General features: G+C 36.2%; 1 pseudogene; it reads right to left on the reverse strand.

Moving 5' to 3' along the window:
- On the reverse strand, window positions 1-837 carry LOC101718374 (translocon-associated protein subunit alpha pseudogene; annotated as a pseudogene).
- Between the last annotated feature and the right edge of the window lie 7,335 nt (window positions 838-8,172).

The following is an 8,172-nucleotide window of genomic DNA, read 5'->3' on the forward strand; positions in this document are numbered from 1 at the left end:
TTACTCACCAGATCCCCCAGACCGCTTCTGCGCTTGCTTCTGGGGCAGCCTTCTCAGAGAAGCTTTGTTGATCTGATTCAAAGTCTCCTGAGGGATCCAACTCATGTCAACCTCATTCTGACTCAATGTACCCATCTCCACCTTCTGAATCAGTCTCTTGCACTTTCTTGATTCCAGGAGCTGATGCAGGCCAACTAGGAGCAAAAGCCCAAGACCAACAAGGAACATATACATAAATATTGTTTCTCCATCTAACCCATCCTATCTTTCAATAACTGTAATGGTTTGATTGAAGACAGCATCCTGGAATACATTGCCTTTCAGATCCTTGTAGTTCAGATTGATGACCAGACCGAAGGGCTGTCCGCCCATGGGCTCTGCAGGGTTGAAGGAGTACTCAAATGTTGCCTGTCTCTGGGGTGGTACAAGTGTGTTCAAAGAAAGAGCTGTGAAATTCTGGTAGTCCTGAGGATAGCAGAAAGAGGCATCTAGGGACTCAACGATAAAATCTTCTGTACCCTTGTTTGTAAAGCCTACCAGGAACTTCACAATATTATTTGCTGGAAAATCTTCTCCTTTTACAAACCGGATAGTTGTATCTGCACTTTGTGAAGCTTCAGGTTCACCTTCTTCCTCTTTATCTTCTGCCAAATCTGTGGGTTTATCTTCTTCTACCTCAGTTTCCTCATCTTCATCTTCAATTATTGAATCTTCCGCTGTTTCTTCATCCTTTGTAAGATCTTGAGTCCCAGCTAATGACCCTTCAGGGCCTCCTCAGAGCAAGACAGTGGCGGGGAACAGGAACAAAAGAAAAAGCAAGTCGGGGAGGAGGCTCATGGTGCTGCCACTCAAGTGCCCAGCACCAGTGCACATCCGCCCCGCTAGGTCCTCTTAGTTCATTGAAAAGAAAGTTTTGTGCTATTATCTATTTGTTTGTTATTTGTAAGAATCTTCATTGCCCAGGACTTGTACTCTAACATTTTGGTCATTCTTTTAAGATTATGGCACACAGTGTAATAACTAATGTTATTTTTTTAATTTGTTATGAAAAAAATTAAAAATCATCTGTATAGCAAAAGAATCAATTGCTAGAGTAAAGAGACAACATACAGAATGGGGAAAAAATTTGCAATTATTCTTCAGACAGAGGACTAATAACTAGAATATACAAAGAACTCAGAAACATGACACCGTCTGAAATAAAAGACCCAGTAAAGAAATGGGCAAGTGAAATGAACAGGCACTTCACAGAGAAAAAGTACAAATGGCCAACAAACATATGAAAAAATGTTCAATATCTCTGACCATTAGAGAAATGCAAATTAAAACAATGCTCAGATTCTATCTTACCCCAGAAAGAATGGCAATCATCAAGAAATCAAAAAAATAACAAATACCAGGGAGGCTGTGGTTGAAAAAGAACCCTCCTACATTGTTGGTGGGAATGTGAACTAGTACAACCACTATGGAAATAAGTATGACAATTTCTCAAAGACTTAATATTAGAAATTTCATATGACACAGCTATTCTAGGTATCTTTCTCAAGGAGCTTATGACTTAGTACTACAATGATACATGCATACCAATGTTTATAGACGCACAATTCATAATATCTAAATCCTGGAAGCAGCCTATATATCCATCAACAGTTGAGTGGATAAAGAAAATGTGTCTATATATAATTGAATACTACTCAGTTATAAAGAAGGACAAATTTGAGACATTTGTAGAAAAATAGACACACTTGGGAAATATAATATTGAGTGACATAAACTAGACACACAAGCTTAAATACCATATGGTATCTCTCATTTGAGAAAGCAAAGTGCAAAGAGAATAACAAGAGGAGAAAAGTGGATGGATCTTTTGCAAATGGGAATGGGTCCAAGAGCCCAAGGGCAAGGAGTGATAGGGAAGGGAAGGGGAAATAAGTAGAATAAGGATACACCATGTACAGGAACCTAATAACCTCAATGAATGTAAACATACGTATAAACATGAACCAAGATTAATAATATCAACAAGAGCGAAAATGGGGAAAGGAGAATTAGAGGAGGAGGGAAGGGTGGGAGAGGGAGGGGAAAGGGATTAAAACAACAGAAACAAGATATATTATGTACCCACTCCCAAAATGATTGTCAATTCCATGTACTGCAAACATGTACTAATAAAAAATAAATTATTAAAAAGTAGTTTTTCAACTCAGCCAATTTGTGTTTCCCATGAAATATAATTTTTAAAAATTATATTTTATTATATTATATTATAAATATTATAAATATTATATTTTATTTAATTATATTATACCAAAGTATTCCCCAAGGGGAAGGTACTGACTGACCCAAGGATGTGGTAGACTACATTACTGTTCACAATTATTTGGTTTCTCTTCCTATAGGAGGATTTTATCTCCACCCTTCATTTTGGACCTGCTCTGTTGAACTCAGTGATTCCTTATGACTTACTCTGAAAATAAAATTTAAAGAAAAATGACATATGTCACTTCTGGGCTGGATCTTTGGAAGTATGACCTCTTCTCTCTGCCCTGAGATTGTGGGAATGAAATGCATTTTGTGGCAATGCTTCCTTTTGCCTGGGTCCCTGAGTGACTCTCCAGCTGTCCTCCTCAGCTGAACATGTTCCATGAGTAACCTCACCCATTCTGATTGATAGAACCCACATTCTATAGAGTGAATATTTTGGGGTCCCAAACTTGATGTAATCCCAACCCTCAAGATGATGGTCTTAGGAAGTCAGATCTTTGGAAAGTGATAGGTTATAAAGGTCGAGCTTTCACAAATAGGATCATGTCCTTCTAAGGAGTCAGAGAATTCCCTTGCTGGAAACTTAGGGAGAGGATGGCTGTGTATGAACCAGGAAATAGGAAGAAGGCTTAAACTAGACACAATATCTGCCACTGCCTGGAGCTGAAACATCCCAGTCTTTACAAATACCAGAAAGAAGTATCTGTTGGTCATTGTTTCTGTCATTCAGTCTGTGGTGTTCTATTATAGCAGCATAAATGGACTAAAACATCACAAAACAAAAACTGCACAATACAAAATTATGCTCTATAAAAGTCAGTTTTTAATGAAGATATTTGAAAATAGGAAAACATAGGATTCTGTAAGATACAGACAATGATGTCATCTATGACTGATAAAGATTTTTTTATTCTATTTTCTTAATAATTTTTACCTTCCTAATAACAAATATTCTACCCATTACTGGTGTAAAAAAAATTACAGAAATTTTTATATAAACTGAAAAACTTAAAAGAAAACTGTTATATTATCTAAAAAGTATTTTTAAAATTGACAAGAGTTTCTTAAAACTTTAAGAATAAATTTCTAAGAAGTAATGGTAAGATAATAATGATGAAAAAGATTAATATTTAGTATAGAACATAAATATTAATGGCATTCTATGATTAGAGCAAATATGCATTCTGACAATGAAAATCAGCCCTTTACTAAAAACAGAGAAAAAGTATCTCTCTAGTGCAATCTAGGCCATATACACACCAAAACAAACTATAGAATTGGTATAATTTGCTTCAGAGAATTATAAATGAAACATAAAACATTCTTTTGAAAAGTAAGTTCTTTTTATTTTAAAATTATCATGATCAATAGTGACCCACTGCATACAAATGATTCACCAGAACAATAATAAAATCATGCATTTTCACATTGTAGGAAATAGCTTCATCAGTAACTACAACTCAGAGTAGATTGCGATTGTTCAAAGGAAATTTCTTTCAATGAATTTTTGTCAGTTTCTACCAAAAGTTAAAATGTTTTCCCTCTCTTCTGAAGAAATGATGGCTAAATTCCATCCATGCGCCTTAAACAGGAGAATGCATTCTCAAACAAAAAATAAAATAATCAAAAAGTCAAGATGGTAAACTACGAAGCTATAAGAAATGAAGATAATCCCGGTTAGCTAAAGCTTGGGGTACTTGTGGAAAATAGCAGGAGAAATAAAAGCCAGAAAATGCTGTACTCCAGGCTTCTACTTGTCCTATGATATGTACTGCCCCCATTTTCTTTCATATCAGATCATCTATCTCAAGTAAAGACTGAATAGCCCAAGGTTGTTTGCAGTTAGGTGTGCCACCTGCCTAACTTGTGGGCAATGGTTCATTGTTGGAAATGATGTAGGCAACTTCTAGGAGTGGCTTACTGGGAGAAAATAAATCCTTTTTCACCTTCTGCCTTCTCATGGGAAAGTGACTGAACTGGCCAGAACTGAAGTAACCACTTCAGCTACAAAGCAAAAGCTTCATATTGAGGATAAAAGGACAACAAAACAGAAGGAGCCCAGCTGCCTGGCACTGTGGTGACCTCCATCACCTCAGAATTGCCTATGTTCACATGAGTGAGAAAGAGATTTCTATTTGTTTAAGCCACTCTTATTTGAGTTTTTCTGTCACTTTCAGCTCAGCCTCCTCACAACATCATACATTATAAACTATACCTGTGTCTCCCAAAATTCATATGCTGAAGCATTAACCCACATTATGACTGTATTTACAGACAGAAACTTTAGAAAGGAAATTAAAGTTCAGTGAGGCTGTAAGAGTGGGGCTTTAATTCCGTAGGACTGGTGTCAAGGAAAAGGCCTCAGAGCTCTCTGTCTCCACACCCACACAGACAACCAGCCTCACTACAAGCCAGTGGCCATCTACAAGCCAGTAGGAGTCCTTACCAGAAACCAAACCTGCCAGTATGGCAATCTTGGACTTTCTAGCCTCCAGAATTGTAAGAAAATAAATTTCTACTGTTTGAGCCATCCAGTTTGTGTAATATCACTGTCGTAGCCCTAGCAGACAAATAGAATACAGATAGTAAAGGACCACAACATTCAAAGTTTTGCATGCCATATTAAAGAATTTAAATATTACTAAAAAGGGGTGTGATGAGTAATCAAAGAAAAGCGTATGTTTATAATATTTTAATCACACTTTCAAAGAAGAAAACATATTAATTGTAACTAACTTGTCAAACATTTACATATTTTATCCTATTTAGTATTCATCCCAATACTGTGAATTATTATTACAGCCCTTTTACAGATTAGGAATTCAAGTTCAAATGAGTTATGTGAGCTCCTCCTCAGACTGCATACCTAACAATTATCCAAGCTAGTGTTTATTTTAGAAAAAACTCCAAAGCTTTTTGGTTTTCCCATATAAGACACTATAAAGTACCACAAATATGCAACACCTAATTGTTGGATATAAAAAAAAACATATTTCTACTTATTTATTTTGTTAATTTTTTGTGTTTTTTTGAGACAGGGTCTTACTGTGTAATTCAGGATGGCCTTGAATTCTAAGTAGTCCAGACTTGCCTCAAACTCTCAGCAATCCTTCTGCCTCAGCCTCCTAAGTGCTGGGATTATAGGCAAGTGCCACCACACTCAGCATTTCTATTATTTATTTTGTAATTTGAATTTAAATTTAGAGTGATTATAATTACCTAGATAATTGATTAGCTGAAAAATACTAATTGAAATGTTTAAAAGTTGCTACTCCAAATAATTAAATAAAGGGTTAATGTCAAAATACATAATGAACTCATACAACTCAGCTGCAAAAATTAATAACAATCCAATCTTTAAATGGGTATTATACCTGAATAGATATTTATCAAAGGAAGACATACAAATGTCCAACTGGTACAGAAAAAGGTGTTCAACACCATTACTCATCAAGGAAATACAAATTAAAAGCGCAATGGGATATCATCTCACACCTGTTAGGATGACCATTGTGAAAAAAAAATGAAAAGATAACAAGTGTTTGCAAGGATGTGAAGAAAAGGAAACCTTTATGCACTATAACAGTGTAAATAGGTACAGCCCCTGCAGAAAACAATATGAAGTTTCTCCTAAAAGATTAAAAAGAGAATTATCATCCAACAACAACATTTAGAGGTATATATCCAAAGAAACAGAGATAACTGCTTTAAAGAGATGTCTGCACTGCTGTGTTCATTGTGGCATTATTCACAATAACCACTTTTTAAAAGTTAATTCTGTACTGTTTTCTCATTTGACTTTTCTACTGGTTATGACTCAACTGCAAGCAAAAGAATCTTCTTTGACTAACTTAGAAAAAGAATTTAATTATATTAAGTAGTTTATACAATTGATGATGTGGTTGAAAAAACAGGCTTAAAACTCAACTACCAGGGATAATGATAGTCCAAAACTATGACCAGAGAATTGTGAGGATCTATACCCATACTATTCCTGCTGCCACCACCACATGTCAAGAATGGCATTTGCTTTATGGTCATATTACTGCTTTCCTGCATCATGAAATTGATCGTGCAACCCATGTCAAGCATAAGTACAATAGAAGCTCAGTGCAATATCTATTTTCTCCAAATTAAAGCTTCGTGCAAATATATCAAATTGGCCCAACCATGTCCTGTCCCTAGCTATATCCCAGCAAAGAGAGGGCATGAAAATTTCAGTTCTGACTTTCATATCAGGAGAAGGACTCATAACATTGAAATTTCTCCCATATATATAATCACATATAGAACCCAGTCAAAAAATTCAACTAGTCATCCAATATTTCTCCTAAATTTTCCTGCTTACTTTAAATTAATTATCTAAGCTAAGAGCTCTATAGGTTGTAACCCTGGAAAATGCAATTCAGATACTGAAATTTCATCAGAATCCAAAAATAAAAAGCATATATTCTGAAGCCAGACTTCCCCAGCTTAAATTTCAGCTTTGGATCTTACTACTTGTGCAAGTTGAGCAAATTAGTTTCTTCAGTGACCTCATGTATGAAATATAGATAGTTAACGCCTTCTTCATATGATTTTCTTGGGCATCAAATAAACAGTGCCATACAGAAAATTAATATTTTGTGTTTTAGTGATTTTTTTCAATCTTCTTCCCCAAGGTATTCTTTGTCCTGCTTCAAATTTTTTCCATTTACTTTTACCCTTAACTTCTGCCCTTAGCCAATTTTCAGTCTAAGCTGTCAACTTCTGTTCTATTTCACAACTCTGCACCTTAGACATTTGCTTCTGATGCGGAACTCTGTTAAATGCTATCTGAAATGATTTGTAAACTGTGGCTTGATTGCACAATACAGCAATACAGAGCAGCAATGAATGCATACGTAAAAATTATCTCCAAGAATAACAGGAAGATATTGAAGAAAGTGATAGTGACCCTCTGCCCAACATAATGAGCTACATAATAGTACTATATTTACTAACCATTTCATACTTGCTTAGCCTTATACTAAATACTACAAGTACATGATATCATTTATATTTTGCTATCTTGAGGTTGTATGGAAAGTGAATATTATAATCCTCATAGATCTCAAGAAAATGAAGCTCAGGGAATTTGACTTCCATGGTACTGTTATCCTGTGACTGCTATAACAAATACCATAGGGAAAGGGAAGGCAGGGGAAGGGGGGAAAAAATAAGAATCAAGAGAGTATGTAAAGGTGCATATCTCCAATGATGAATGTCATTATATTGTACACCTAAAATGTACCAATAAAAGGATATACAAAAAAATACCATAGGGGCCGGGGATTTAGCTCAGTGGTGCTGCCGCCCGCCTTGCAAACACAAGGTCCCGAGTTGAATCCCCGGTACCAAACAAACACCATATACTCAGTGACTGGAAGTCAAAATTCTGAAATGGGTCACACTGGGCTAAGAGCAAGTTCTTACTAGGGTTATGTTCCTCCTGTAGGCCCTTGTTCCCTGCATTTTCTGGCTTCTAGAGGCACCCGTATTACTCAGCTCAAGACTCTCTTCTTCCATTTTCTTAGCCAGCCTCAGGGAGCCAAGTTCATCTCACTCTGCTGTTCCTCTGTACCCTCTGCCACTTATCTGGACCCTAATGATAACATTGGACCCACTGGGATAACTTCCCTATCCTCAAGGCCAGCTGATTTGCTACTTTTTTATTTTTTCTTTTGTACCAGAGATTGAGCTCAGGACCTTGCATTTGTGAGGCAGGTGTGGTGCCACTGAGCTAAATCCCAGCCTGACTTGCTACTTTATCTGTAACCTTAATGCCCCTTTGCCATGTAAACTAACATATTCACAGATTTGGGGGATTAGGACATGGCCATTCTTAGGGAGCCATTATTCTGCTTCTGAGAGTTTCTTAAAATTTGT

This window comes from Heterocephalus glaber, unplaced genomic scaffold (assembly GCF_053883595.1).
Source record: "Heterocephalus glaber isolate CG9 unplaced genomic scaffold, H.glaber_assembly_v1.0 deba00000347, whole genome shotgun sequence".
In the NCBI taxonomy this organism is placed as follows: Eukaryota; Metazoa; Chordata; class Mammalia; order Rodentia; family Bathyergidae; genus Heterocephalus; species Heterocephalus glaber.